This window comes from Anser cygnoides, chromosome 4 (genome assembly GCF_040182565.1).
Source record: "Anser cygnoides isolate HZ-2024a breed goose chromosome 4, Taihu_goose_T2T_genome, whole genome shotgun sequence".
NCBI lineage: Eukaryota > Metazoa > Chordata > Aves > Anseriformes > Anatidae > Anser > Anser cygnoides.
The window spans coordinates 52,429,249-52,444,289 of NC_089876.1; the positions used below are offsets into that span (position 1 = coordinate 52,429,249).

Consider the following 15,041-nt stretch of genomic DNA (forward strand, 5'->3'; position numbering starts at 1 on the left):
AGTTGAGTTATGGTAGTACATACACAACATATCCTATATTAGTTTCTCCATTCTCTTTGGGGCTGTGGAAAACATACGTGGTAGTATCTCTCAAATACTGAAGAAGGAGATATGTATTATTACACTTCTGGGAAAAAGAAGCATTAGAAGATTAAGGCCAAAATCCACAATTGGCCTCAGATCAAAGGATCATTGAGCGAAGGATCAGGCAGAGATCCTTCCCTCATCAGCAGCAGAGCTGGCTCCACACTAGAAGCATAATGGTCAGAAAACATGAAGTTAACATTCACTGATGTGGCTCTTTTGCTTTTGGGACCTCAGCAGGAGAAGTCTCTGCTGAGCCTAGAACTGGCTGATGGAGACTGGCTGTTCTCTCAGGTCCTCAGGTATTTGAGCAGTATGGGTGGGCCCAAGGGATAAGCAAGGAAAGTTCTCCAAATCTTATCTTACATGCACTACGGATTGATAGGCTTCCTGTGTCTGATTTTTCACTGAGGCACAACATACAATTCCCAGTAAGTTATTAAGCAGGAACTTCATATCTTCACTTCTAACTTTAAGAAAGGTATGCATATATGCTATGTGTAACACACACTGTACCTCAGTCACAAGAGACTTAAAAAAAAAACACCGTAACATAGCTCACAAGAAAGAGGAGTTAAGCAGAGCTGATAGATATACAACATATTGAACTTTAAATTCTGTAAGTGTAGACCACAGGCAATACTGGCCTGGGTATGCCAGAACTACCAGAGCAAACTGTTAAAGTCACAGCTACATTTTCGTTTTTTTCTGTATCATTTTCTGTGACTAATTTTGACCAAAAGCACTAGAGGGAAAGGAAAATGAAGAGTATGTGTGGATGTGAAAGAACCCCAAATTCTCAAACTCTCTAGTGCCTTTACAGAGCACTACAGCTATTGGCAATTTACCCTTGGAAAAGGAGCTGTCAAGTAAATGTCTTCCTATTCACATCATGTGGCACGTACAGATCCTGAGCTGATCTATGCCTCATGATTGAGCAGACAGGTCTCTTCCCTGCAATCAATGTCGATTAGAAACTGTTTTTGTGGTACTGACAATCTGATGGGACTAAAATAAAATCTTCTAGGCCCTCAGGTAATGAAATATTATCTACATGAAAGGAAGAAAGAGTACAAAAAGGACTTCAGACACCTGTTTATTACCTTTCAAATTGTAAAAAGGTATTTCACCAGTAAGTAAATAATCCTTCTTTTTTTATTTTTACTTTCTTTAAGAGTATCTTGATTGATTATGACCTGCTCTACCACAGCAGACCAGATTGCATCCAATCAGCTACTTCTGAAGAAAAAATGCCTTGTCACTGGAGTGTTGAAAAGAGTCAAAGAGAAATTGGGTTAAACGTCATTCTCTTGATTGAATCAAATGCTAATAGACTGACTGTGTCATATATGCTGTTCTATAACCTCTGACCTTTTTAGGTTATCATTGTGGGAAAAGAGAACTAGAAGGATCTGTGTTTTCTGGGTAGCAAATATCTGGAGACATACATGCTATTATGTGTATTATCTACATAGAAAGGTAAGAAATATTTCTTCTTGTTATGCTTTGGCCAGGACACAGCTGTTAAGAGTTATGATGCTAAGATTTACGATGTTAAGATTTATGATGGCGGTATGGTGCAAGTTCAGATGATTAAAAAGTAACATGCTGAGATAGTTGTTCCATAACGCATTATTTTCTTGAATAACCTCACTGTGTCAAGCTGTGAACAAAACATTGGTCCCATCACCCTCCTTACATTTGTAACTCTGTGATCTAGCTGTCAATTTCCATGTATGAATCCTTTATTCTGAGGTCCACTACCATACTTAAGAGTTAAGCGAATTTACATAATCACAACTCTTCACATTTACATTTCATATTATTGATAATTAATGAGTTATATCGAGGTAGACTTTCTTGTCCTAAAAAAATATGAAAGGACCATGGTTCCTGAAAAGTATAATGAACTTCATAGGAAGGAAAAAAAAAAAAAAAAAAAGAAAGAAAGAAAAAAAAGTCCTTCTATTCTCTGGAGTTCTTTAAAGATAAAGACAATACATTTTCCCTCAAATTTGTCATACCAGCTTGGGAGGAGATGGAAATAAATGGCATTCTGTTTTCAGTGACCAGAAATTTGTACTCAGAGGTAGCTCATTCAAAATAATTGTATAATGAAAATATAGAAATAAATTACTTGCAATGTAAAGAAAAAAAAAACTGAGGCAAATTTTTTAGAGCACAGGAAACCTTCAGAGGTTTCATCACCAGTAAAGATCAGGCACTAACCTGTTTATACTATGATGGAGGTAGGGGAGGCAGAAATCACCTTGCATTCCCATGGACTCCACACCCCAGGGCTGCAAACATAATAGATGAGCCGAGAGTAAAAAGGCAGTTTGAATTTTAGCAAGTACTCTGGCTCAGGGGGCTAAACCAGAGATAGTGGAAAGCACAATCAATTTGTTTTTTCAGGAAATATCCAGTCTCCATAAATTGATTCATAGGATGAAGCTGCCAGTAGCCAGTGAGTAAATTTGTGTAGGAACTTAGAAACATGCTGAGAATGTGTGAAACAAGGAAGTTTAAGCAACTGTGGGGAAATTTCTTCTGAGCTAGAAAAGCCATACAAATTTGTCTCAGGAAAAAAAAAGATGAGACACCAAATAAGTATTTAAAATTTATTGAAAAATGTGCCCAGAGACACCTGTCTGTCAACATTTGGTTTAATTCTGAAAGAAGGGAAGGCCGTGTTTTCATAGAAGGGGACGCTGTTTTCCCTTGTGGTCAAGGCAATTGACATTAGGCAAGGTGAGCTGTGATTCAGAATAAAAGCATTTAGTTTTAGAAGAAGATTCTGAACACTGCAGAGGTCGTTTATGTTCATACTTACAATGTCTTCATAAACCTGATGCCTTTGGCTGAAGCTTGAAAATCTCGGTCCCTATAGCTTTAAAAAATAAGGCAAATTACAAATAGAAATTTAATTAAACTAATATAGTCAATATAGTATATAAACCTTAACAAGTAAATAAAAAAATCTGTCTGATAAAAAAAAAAAGTCAAAACTGAGGAAATTAAGTACTTTTGACTAATTCTGTAATTCCATGCATCCTACCACCTTCCACTTTATTTCAAAAATAAAATGTAAACACACAGAGTATCTTTTACATCATCAATGCTTGTTACTATTGCACAAAGATTTATAATTTTCCATAGAAGACTGAAAATGTAAATTGATTTTGTAAGAAATTATTCAATATTAAATCATTTAATAAGTAACTAAATTTTAAGTAACTAAATTTTAAGCCTGTTTTGCTTTAAAGAGTTTTTTGTACATTTCTCGATGGGGAAAAATGAATACCTGTATTGCTTTGAAACAAATATCTTTGAGGTATATGTCATTAGAGTTAGAAGAATATGTCAAAACTTGTGAAATATCATATATTAAAACTTCTATATAACAAAATACCTTATTAATACTAGTCTTTTAAAAAACTCTTTTTATGGAAAATTTCAGACAAAACTGTTTTTAAAAACAAGTTCAAGGTGGGTAGCATATAATTTTATATGCAATATAAAGTGGGAGGACTTTTTCATTATTATCATCACAAAATCCTTCTTTTGAAGCATCCACCTTCTCAAGAAAGTAGGAGAGCTGAAGAAATGTGAATAAGTAAAGTTTTTCTGTTAAGAAAACTAGGCTCTTTATCAAATAGTCGAGGCCCAAGAAGCCTTTAAAATTCAAAAAGTATTTTGTTTTCCTGGTATTAGCAACAAATATGTATGAAAGATCTACAGCTGGTCTTGGGAATTTTGCCCCAATGACTTAAATTCTTAGTTTGAAAACCTGTCACGCTGATTGAAATAATAAAACTTGTTGATTGTTTATAGCAGAAATTTCTTAGTAAAGTGCAGTTTAAAGATAAATAAACTTCTGGTGGGACTTCTGACAATTTTGGAATCTTGCTGTAGTTCTTGTATTGCTGATGCTCAACTGGAGCACTAGCACAGCACAGACCACAGGCTGGCTGAGCTACCCCCCATGAAAGAACGTGTTTTTTTGTTTGTTTGTTTGTTTGTTTGTTTGTTTTGTTTGTTTTTTTTTTCCCTTTTCTTTTTTTTCCAAATTTCAGCATCCAGGCTCATTTTCAACCTCTTTCTTTCTCAACCTTCAGCAACTTACTGTCTTGTTTCTAAATAGGCATCCACTGGCTTACACATTCATATACACAGTCACAGATGGTTCAAAGACAAATCTGTAATCTACCATAAGAAAGCTGAGCTGATTTAATAATGACCACTATGAAATATCAATAAAACCCACTCTGAGGGGATTAAGGAATGGCCAACTGACAGCCCTCAAAAAGCATCTGGAAGTGAGGAAACAGTCACAAAGCAAGGCTTTTTATTTTATTATTTTTTTTCTTGTAGGCCTGGTATAAATAGACATTTCAATACAAGTCCATAGAAAATACGATCTATAGAATTTATTTCTTACCTACAGAAAATAATCACTCCTGAAAAATTTTTGAATTCCTCAAAACTGAAACCCATACCTGAATAAGGTCTAGAAGGTCTAAGGGAGAACTGAACTGTTAAGTCTGAAATTATGGTACAAAACCCAAATCTTGAAAGGGCTGAAGAAAATTTGACCTTGAATCTTTTCAAATGTTTTTTTTTTAACTTTTATGTTTTCAAACTGTCAAATGTCTGAGCAGCCCAAACTGTCTTTTTCTAACAACCCTGATATCTATTTTCTATTTCAGTTTATCCAAGGTCTAGAAATAAGCCCAACTAAGACACGATGATTACATAAAGTCAGTCACAGAACATAGCTACTGCTACACACACCATGTGAAACTGATTCAAAAGTCTTTAATGCTGTATGCTATAGTTGATCAACACCAAAATAATAAATAAACAAATAAACCTTTAAAGAGCCTGTATGATAAATACATGACATTTTTCTGATTTAGTTCTATATCCCAGTGATTACTTGTAGTGACTAGTTCAACAATTTTCTTCAGGTAAGATGACATTTTAGCATGACTGTCTCTTTCTATTGTTGATAGTTCTGCAATTCTGTTTCATTTGTTGTCCTAATCAAGAAAGTGTGACTTCTCATGTTATTTGCATTTTTTACTTATGTCCAAAAATCTCTACACTAGTAATAGGTTACAAACTAATTCTGTCCAGTTCCATGGTAATGAGGCCTCAGATTTATCTAATTTGTTTTCAGAGAAAATTTGCTTTACCCTTCTCCGTGATACAGGAGGGATGGCATCAGACACAAACTAAACAACTGTGGGTACATTTTGCTGTTCACTATATCACTGACTTTCAGAAATGGATGTTTTGTTTCATGTAATTACTATGCAGGTTTTTTTCTTAGGATTATACCGAAGCTTTATCTAAAGTATCTGTCTGTAAGCCATTAATAGAGAACACATTCTTCACATCAAAATTTCCTTTTTCAATTATCTTTATCTTCCATATTTTTTATATTACATCACATATCCCTCTTAAATATAGAAAAGTTAACTAAATATTGATGTGTCTTAGTGCCTTTCATATGAAAGAACAGATATATAGTAATTATTTTTTAATTCTCTTCCAAAAACTGTGAGGGTCTTCGACCAGGATACAATAGAGACTTCAAAAGTTTGATTTACTGCCTAAACCTAGCTTTGCTTAATGGTAACAGGCACTTAGGATTTTCCTCAGAAACTCTGAAACCGCAGTTAATAAACTGTGCATCTGTTCAACCTTTTAAGTACAATTTTGTCATGATGAGTAAAATTAAACAACCCCCTCACCTAAAGCAGACTTAGAAGAAGACTTTACATATTTAACTGCAGAAATTAAGACAGTATACTTATGACAAGAGGGAAAAAAAATAAAAAAAAAAAACCTACAGCAAAGAAATCAAAAACCAGAAATGTGTGTATTATGGGAGCAGCTATTAACAGTGGTGCCTTTGGCCTAGTATCACATACAGTTGTCTGTGCCAGAAACACTTTGCTGGCTTTTATTTTCAAGTAAAGCATAGTTTATTAAGCATTTCACAAATACTTCCCATATAGCTGTTCCAATTTCATTATGGTATATGTATATATCTTACCAAAATAGCTGAAAACACTCTAATTCTATATGAATCTGTTAAGGTTTTATTGGATGGGTGGCTGATAACAATGTCTGTCTTGAGATTTTATGCAGTCCCCCTATCTCATTGAGATAAACAGGGGTGCTTATAAAGACTGTATCAGTTATTAGAGTCTTCACAGAACATTAGGGCTTCCTGCCCTTCTCCAGGGAAGTTGCTACCTGAGGTAGCAGAAGTTTGTAGCAAGAGTGGTGGGAGGTACGTGAAGGGCTATTCTAATGTTTAATATTTTCCTTTCTAAGCAGAGTCCACTTATTACTTTAAGTCCTCTCCTTATTAGGTGAGACTGCCCTTCCACAGGCATTGGGGCAAATGTAACAGTTTGCCAAAGGGAAGAGATACTGCTCCGTCCTTCCGCCTCCCTGGTCCTCCTTTTCCCTCCTTCTTCCTTCCCCTCCTCTTCCTCCTCCTCATTGCCCTACTGCTCAAAGTCACCCTCTCCTGCCCTCCTCCTTGTGCTGCCTCTAGGGCATTTTGAGACTTTCACTGTCTCAATTTACTTCATCAACCTGGCAGAGAACTATCCAGCTTTTGCAGAGTTGTATTTCCTCCATTTTAATGAGTTACATGGAAGGGGAAATTCAGTAGGTTTTTAGAGCTGGCACAAGTTGAACTGTGGGACCACATGGCCAGGATTTTATTCAAAATCTGGTTGATATCACAGAGATAAGAGAAAACGTCTGTCCTTAAATCAACCACTATAGCTGAAATAATACAATTCCTTTTTAAGGTGTCACCCGGAATACCTTGAAAGGGGAGCAGCAGGTATCCACCAGCAAAACTTGTGTTCAGATGGAAAAAATGAACATATCTATTTCTCTTTTATTATAAAGGCAGGTCAGAAATATTTTGTAATTCACTGTGTTAAAAGCAGCACTGACAGCAATACTTCGAGCAAGTTCTTACCATGTCCAGGATCTTGCAAGTAGGTCACAGTTTAATACCACTAATGTAGTCTCTGTTTTGTGCCTTAGGCTAGACTCTGTTGATTTAATGTCTTGTTCAAACTTGATATGTTCTACTTACTACTGAGAAACTGGGAGCCTGAGATGGGACCAGACCCGAAAGGCTTTTAGTATGTTTTACTAGTTTGTTCAGGTTTCAGTGAAGAAATCTGCTTTGTAATTAAATCTCTGGTAATTTGAAATGGCAGTTTGTTGTTTGTTTTTAGGAGCCAGAATTAACATGGATTAATTTCAAAAGTTTGGAAAAATATATTGCAAGATTTCTTTATGTTATTGTAAATTGAAGAGAGGACAAGGAGAGCAGTAAAACAGGTGTTTATTTTATACCTGGTTCAATATGTGATGAGATAATTTCACAGTTCACCTACACTTGTGAACAATCACTGTGTAGTTTTGGTGGTTGATTAGTGTTATTTATGCGGAACAGCTCTGATGGATGTGATTTTGCCATTCTAGTTGGCAAAGAGCAGAAAACAATGTAATCTTGTAAATCACATTTGTTATTTATAAAGTTGGGACTATATTGTTGGGGTGTTTTAATCCTCCCCCTTCCAGTGTAACTACATGAAACAGATAGGAAACAGCTATACAGAAACCTCCATGGTACAAACTTATCAAAGAACAGTTTGGTGTCTCTGAGTCCAGCTGCTATTCACAGCAATAAACTGCAACCCCAGTTACTGCACAGTCAGCATTTCTCATCCATTGCCCTAAACTAGAGGGACTGACTCTGAACTGAGGAAGCAGTTTGGTTTTCTTTCCTATTTGCTGTTGTGACTGCCCAAACAAACCCAACTGTGAAGGTGCCTTTACAATTCAGATAATTGTCAACAAAAAGGATCAGGATTAATTATGCTCATTTGGTCATTGTTATCTTAAAAGACAGGAAACAATGAACCATATCCAGCCCTGGCATAAGTACAGTCTGCACAAAAATAACTACTAGCCTGTTCCCTGCAATTCAGCATGTATCCGTTAATTAGTAGGCTTTGTCTTTTAGCCAGTTTGGTGCTCATGAGATAGTGTTACAGGCCAAACCAATTTTGATTCAATTTTTCCAAATCAGGTGCTGTGAGACAATATGAAGAAACTTACTGAAGTCCAAATATTATATATATATTCTGAATATATTCCAGTTACTAATACTACTACTATATCAATATATATATATAGTCTAGAAAAGCATATTTTTGTGAGCAAGTACTCCTGATAATTCATGTAGTCTGGTTTTCTTTTAGTAATTTGCCATATTTTAACTGAAAAGAATTAAAATCTATAAAATACAATAATCTGGGGGCATTTTGTCTTCTCCTTAGAAAGGGAAAATCCTTTTTTGGTTTTGCATGTGTTTATGAACTTACAGTTTTCTGTGTATTTCCAAAAAGAATCTTCATTACTTCAGTAAGATCTCCCCTCCTTCTACAAGCCTGGATATTAATATTCTTTGGGAATTCTAGACTAATTAGAATTAGATCAAACATTGTAAAAAAAAAAAAAGAAATATTTGTTCTCTGACTTTAGTGTTCATATAATATATCAGATTTCTTTTTCTGAAACTATAGTATTTTAGTCGTTATATTTCTGCTTGAATTGAAATCTAAAACTATGACTTCCTCTCACCAAAAAAGATTTGAGAGTAATCACTGTTGCCAGTCTTAGTGTTAGCTTCTGCAATTTTGTCCTCGATTTCCCTCTAATAGGACTAAAACCCTTAGAATCATATACATATATGGTTAAATATATCATATCAAAAATTAAGCTACAACTACTGTCAGAAACAAGACTAGTTTTTTTTTTTTTTTGTATCTCCCTGCACTCATTGAATTGTCACCTTTTTGCGATTTGCCTATTTCTGTATTTACAAAAATTTTTGTATGCACATTGTTAAAGAAATCTCTTTGCCTCTCAGAAATACAGTAGTTCACTGTTTCTGCTAAGCAAGTTCACTAATAACACTTGGAATTCCACAGAGTAGGTTAACATGCATACTCCACGTTGGAGACCACCAAAGCCATCACAGGTCTAGGCTTTGACTCTCCTTCAGTGAAGGATCGAGACCCCAGCTCATCAATCAAACTGGTGCCATACAGGATAATTCAATTGGGCATTTATGGTATTTGTAACAATTATACTAGCTCTGTTAAACCAAGAACCATGGCAGACAGGCTGTTTGCAGGTACATCTTGAAGCTGAGAGGGTAGCAACAGGTGTCTTACCTATGGTAACAAAAAAATCCTGTGAAGACAAGATTTTCTATCACTCTGGATGAAATGAAAACTGAGGTTTCCTGGGACAATATAAAGGAAGTGTCACAAACCTGTATTTGTAGATTGGTATGTCAGAATCTTTTCCTAGGTTAAGTGTTTCTTTACTGTGTTTTCTGAGTGTAGTCAATTGTTAGTTTTATGTCTCCTTTAAATACAACTACGTAAAATTCATATTTTGGACTAGTGACGTTTTATCAATTAAAAAAAAAATAAAAAGTGAAAAGTTAATTAAATTCTCTCTAGTATTAATTTGAATCTACCTCGTCAGATTTGGTTCAAGAATGGGTTCAAGAATGAGTTCAAGAATGAAACAAAAATGTTTTTTCAGAAGTTATAATGGTCTATGGGCTGAACTTCAGCTTCCTGGCCCTTCAAACCAAACCAGCCATAGTGTCTGAAAGAACCAGATCCAGAGGGTGGATTCAGAGCCATGACCTGGAGGTATCTACTAATTAATTCTGAGGGTAGTGAAGGACACGTGAAATCTCAGACCTTTTATGTGTCTTCAGTGGGGATATGGGAAAGATCTATTAACTCTGCCTAGAAGCATTCTGTCAAATACCTAGATACACTGGAGGAAGTAATACTCACTTTTAAATATCTAATTTGAACATATAAGATTTGTGCCTTGCATATATACTCACAACAGTAAAATGGAGACATCTACAATACATATATAAATGCATAAATAGAAATGCATAAATACAAACAAAATTACACAGTTATAAGTTCTATAAGTTATATATGTTCTTAAATAAAGCTGAGTTATCCTAGAAAGTAACAAAATATATAGTTCAGTGCACCATAATACTAACCTTGGGAATCCTTGGGTTTTCCACCATGTCTTTCCTTGAGATTAGGCATTGAAGGATTCTGATTTATTTTTTATGTTTTTTAAAATTTAAACTGAAAAATCAGACTCTTACTGGTGTGGAAGCACACACCTGCATATAGCAGCCATTAAAAGTGCACCTCTTTGTCGTCACATGCATCAGTTTTCACTTTGGGGAATATAAGCTGTGTCCTATTAGCTTAGTTATTCCACATAGATACCCACCACACCAAGGATCGATGTGTTTTATGACTAAGTAATGATTAAATCCAGCTTCTGAAATCTGAAGATCAGAAATTCACATTTCATTAATTTTTCAATAAGCCAATATTTTGGTAATGCTTGTGCTACAAGGCATTGCAGATTTTTGTAAAAAGAGTTTAATATCATATGTTATAACACACAGAAAAGAATCTATATAACGTAAACCCTATTGATAAGTGAGTTAAGAACAAATCCATGAACAGTTATCATCTTGCATTTATCTATTAGTCTGTCTATGTATTTGTGCAGCAGTCAGATTGCCTTTGATTTCACTGCACAGAACATTTCTCATTCATGAAGAATGCTATCTTATTAAAATTTAATTTTGAAGCATATTTAAAATTTAAACATGCTTATGAATTAGGGCTGGAATGATACAAAACTTAGAGAAAAGTTTTGCTAAAATGCAAAAAACAGTTGAACAAGAAGATCTCAGCTCTTCCTCTTTCTACCTGTTCCACTGCAAATACTGCTGGTGACACCACCAGTAGACCAGCAGATCTCTTGAACTGAAGAAATTAATGTTTTGCTGTTGTTCCTGCTGTGTTTGCCATGAACCATCCGTGCAGGGGAAAAAAAAAAAATCCTTTTTGTCCCTTTCTTCTCAACACTTCAGGATTAGCTAATATTCTAAAGGCGATTTATTTGGTATTAGTACAAATAGATAAAGAAAAAAAGCATCCATTCCCTCTCCTAGAGGGTTTTTATCTTTTCCCCACCAAAAACAGAATGTTGAATGGAAGACAAAACTATGTCAAATTTACCTGAAAAACTTCCAGTTCTTTGTCATCCTGTTAACAGATGATCTTCAAGCTTAGTTTGATTTGGTAAGAATGTTCCACAACAGCAGAATAGGTTGGTTTTGCCAAATTATTTCATTTACAGTGAGGTGGAAAACAGCTGCCTAGACAAAAACAAGTTTTGTTTTTGTATTTTTATTACCTGATGTATAGGACTTCACACAATTTGACTTACATACCTAGTGTACCAAGCAAGATGAAAAACACACAGATTTTTACTGGCAGAGGGAAATGACAAACTTTTTTTAAAAATGTAATTCCAACTTCTAACTCTCCCAAAACATAAGAGTTGAGGAGGGTGGAAAAGTGAGAACAAAACCATCAGAAACCATTTAGTTACACTGCAATACTCAATCTCGAACAATCTGAAAGTACAAGTTATATCTCCGAATCTGGGAAACAATAAAATAATTCCATTTTTAGCATCTCATAAGGATTGACAAGCATGATATCTTGCCACTGGACAAAATATTCTAGAGGAGAGTCTTCTCTGTTTTAATCAAGCTTTTCCCTAACAAAGTATAACTATTTCTTATAACAAGGCGTGGAAGCTATGCCATTCTGGCATAATTATTTTAGAATGCTCTTCCAAATACTTCCAAACAGGAAATATCACAACCTGAGGTTTCTCTCCTCAGCAATTTTCTAAAATGGTTCTTTTTTTTTTTCTTTTTCTTTTTCTCTAAGTTAGAGTTAATCTGTCCTAACCATAATGATCGCAGGTGACACCATGCCAAATCCTTTCCCACTGTATCTGAGGTGACATGACAGCACCTTACACAGTGAAGTACAAGTTGCCAGCAATGTGACCTGATGAAACCTAAAAAGAATGTTTGGATAATGTAGATAAAAGTAGAAAACTTTGATCCAGTATTTTCATTTGTTGCTATCCAGAGAATAATAGGATGACAAAGTACTCTCTATAACATTTCTATAATTCCAACAGACAAAGCTATAAAAACATACTTTGTAGACATTGTAATGTACAAGACTATTATAACAGGATTTAAATGCCTACAAAAGTAGAAGTATTTACAGTTGAATTTCTGAATAGATTGATCATAACTAGGAAAAGAAGGGGCTTTGTTTTCAACCATAAACATATAACTATGTATTTTAATCTAATACAGATATTTTTTTCTAAAATAGTTGAAACTCTCATCAGTTGAAGGCTGAGCCCTTCAAATCCACCTCAGTGAGCAGTACGGAACTAGCTTAAAGGTCCCTTCCAACCCAAGCCACCCTATGAGCCTACAGGCTTTAGTGGGCTGTTTGAATAAGGTGACCATTTCCAGATGAACAGTGGTTAAAGGATCAGGCCTCATGTTTACACAATAAAGCTGAGGCACACAAACAGTAGAAAAGCTATAAAACAATTTTGTCTTCCTAAAATGCATGATTATAAAAACTGCTGATGTTACCCGAAAAAACTAACTTTGCTTTTAACAACAGAGTTGCACCTGAAAATACATTTTCAATCTTTTTTTTCTGACCTCATTCACACAGTTTTCACACCACTCTAATTTCATATACTTTAGTTGTATTGCTTTTGTTTTTCCTCACTGTAGACATTCAAATGTAAACCCTTATTATCCTTCAAAATAAATTGTTCATTATTTTAACAGCTTCCTGTAGTCAGAGCCTCTCAGCGTGTACCACATTTCTGTTTCTTAAGTTAGAAATGTAAAGCAGTTGGGGGTATAGCTGTTCTAACGTCGAGATTTGCTTAGAGGAAGTAAAGATGATTTTATGTTTCTCTGTTCATTTATAATATGCAATCTTTTAGGTTGTTCAGCTATGTTTGGAAGGACTTATCAGGCACCATTAGTGAGAAGAATAGCAAAAACTAAGGCCAATACTCAAGCAAAACTCCAGTTTAGCTCCTTTGCAGAACTGAAGTCATCATTCCTCTGAGAAGCCAGATATCAGTTCTCTTCAACAAAGGCTTGGATCTTAAAGGAATGAGCACAGTCCTAATCCCTGAGAACATTTATATGCATACTTAATTTCAGCACAAGTAATCTGGTTGAATTACCAAATGCTTGGAAAGATGTTAAAAATTTTTAATGCTTTAGAAAGTTGAGGGCTGAATGATTAACTGCTCAAGAAATATAGTATTTTATCCCCTTATTAGATAATTTCAGCACTATCTTATTTCAAGTGTGAAGACAGATTCACAAAGTAAAAAAGTACAAGGGAAAAAGCAGGCAAAGACATCTTGGGGAAAGCTGTAAAAGTTAGAAACCTCTGTTCCTAACTATTTTTCTGGGAAACCTGAAAATAAAAAGCACTTACACATAAAATTTCAAAATTTAAACTAGGATTTTACACAATCTTTGCAAAACACAGCAATTTAGCTAATTAAATTTGGCATTTCTATTGTATAGAAATCCTGAGAAAGACAAGGCTACATTTTTTTTTGGACAGTTGACCTTATAAAATGACTACTTTCTAACAACAAAGACTTCCTGGAAAAAAAAAAAAAAAAAAGAATGATTTTGAATTTCATAATAAATTCCTGTTTGAGCACTTCTTCTAGAAGATTACATTCATATGTCTAGGTCAACTAATTCTGGGATTAAATGAGACCGAAGGACTCCCTGTCTACAATTAGAAGTCTATATTCCTCCCCCTTGTTTAAAGTTATGCCTTCACATGGGCTCAACTATCTTTCCAGTTTCCTATCTGCAGGGACTAAAGCAGGAGCCTTGTCATCCTAAATTCCCTTTAAGCCATTAGTGAAAGATAAGCAATTCCTCAGGGTGACCCAGGCGTTAAGTGATTACAGGAGGAATCTAAAGCAATGAGGTTTTTAATGCAGGTACCTGCAGCTGCGTAGGATTACTCTAGGCCAGATATCCCACAAGAGGATGTATTATGAAATAATGATGCTAGAACATATCCATAAATTCCAGCTACTACCAAACCTTCATGTAAAGCTCTTTCAGTAATAAATGAACTTTTAACAGAATAAATAATGAATAATGGTTTCAGGACTTGACTTTATGTAACATTGACTATTTGAAACTAGAGAAAAGCATGTAACAACAACAAAAAAATCTCTGCTTGTCTGCCTCAGCAATTCAGTCAGTATGAGCAGCTGCAGAGTTGATCTAAACACTGTAGCAAATGTTCCTAAAAGATCTCTGGATATTGAATAAATGTAAAAAATGAGAAAGTATCTGTTGAAATGACATAGCCTATTATTTACACAGCTCTTGAAACATGTATATGACCTTCTTTTTTTTGTACCATCTGCAGGAGCTCCACCAGTATTGGTATGCAGTATGGAAGAGAATCTAATAAGGCTAACAAAGAAATAAGATTACTATGCCCTAATTGTTTTTAAGGGATGTTAAGAGCTCCTTCTTCTGAGCACTTAATACTTCAGGTTTAGTCTCTGATGTATCTCTGTCAGCCAAAGGTAGGATGAGGAAGGGCCTCAGTGTTTAATTCCATTTGGGCCTCCTTGTTCCATCTGAGTGCAGAATAAGTGCCGTTTTGCTTAGTGCAAGCTGCATCTATATCTTGGCAATAGTGCCCATCAATAAACCGATGCTCCGGTAGATATGACCACATGTCTATAATGGATATACCCATAATAAAGAAAGTTAAGGGAGCAATCTCACATACTAGACTCAAAATCAACCCTACTGCCCAGCGGTTAGTTTGCTGCCTTCTGCTAGTATTCTGTAACTAGCTCTCCCCAGAGAAGTTTGCTTT

The 15,041-nt window shown here is 35.1% G+C and overlaps 1 long non-coding RNA gene across 1 annotated transcript; it reads right to left on the bottom strand.

Annotated features, from left to right (window-relative positions):
• Positions 1-2,658: 2,658 nt before the first annotated feature.
• On the bottom strand, positions 2,659-11,421 carry LOC136790721 (uncharacterized). The gene is made up of 3 exons (XR_010831171.1): positions 11,283-11,421; positions 2,918-2,974; positions 2,659-2,840 (listed from the first exon to the last, which is right to left on the bottom strand). It is a non-coding gene; the product is annotated as an uncharacterized lncRNA (long non-coding RNA).
• Between the last annotated feature and the right edge of the window lie 3,620 nt (positions 11,422-15,041).